This window comes from Myotis brandtii, unplaced genomic scaffold (genome assembly GCF_000412655.1).
Source record: "Myotis brandtii unplaced genomic scaffold, ASM41265v1 scaffold460, whole genome shotgun sequence".
NCBI classification, from domain to species: Eukaryota; Metazoa; Chordata; class Mammalia; order Chiroptera; family Vespertilionidae; genus Myotis; species Myotis brandtii.
Window position 1 is genome coordinate 229617 of NW_005367588.1, and position 303 is coordinate 229919.

Consider the following 303-nt stretch of genomic DNA (forward strand, 5'->3'; position numbering starts at 1 on the left):
AAGCCGCTCTGGCGGTGCTCGCGCCTCGACAGCACCTCCCCTGACAAACCACCGTTAAACATGGGTCAAGCCCGCCGGTGCGAGAGCCCGCCGTGTCACCATTTTACCCTTTTCCCTTAATTTAATTCTAATTTTAATAGGTAGTAATAGTCTAAAGAGTCTGCCTCTCCGTCGGATGTTCGATCCCTTGCACCGCTTTTGGTCTGAGTTTTGCTCCATCAATAACTCGCCGCCGGTCCCGGTGCCGCGCCTCCTCCAGTTCCTCTGAGGAAACGGGAACCCCACCCCGCCGCCCGGAGCCGG

The 303-nt window shown here is 57.4% G+C and overlaps 1 long non-coding RNA gene across 1 annotated transcript in view; it reads right to left on the minus strand.

The window, feature by feature from the left end:
* Positions 1-303, minus strand: part of LOC106727658 — a 2740-nt gene that overhangs the window by 1931 nt on the left and 506 nt on the right. The window lies entirely within an intron of this gene.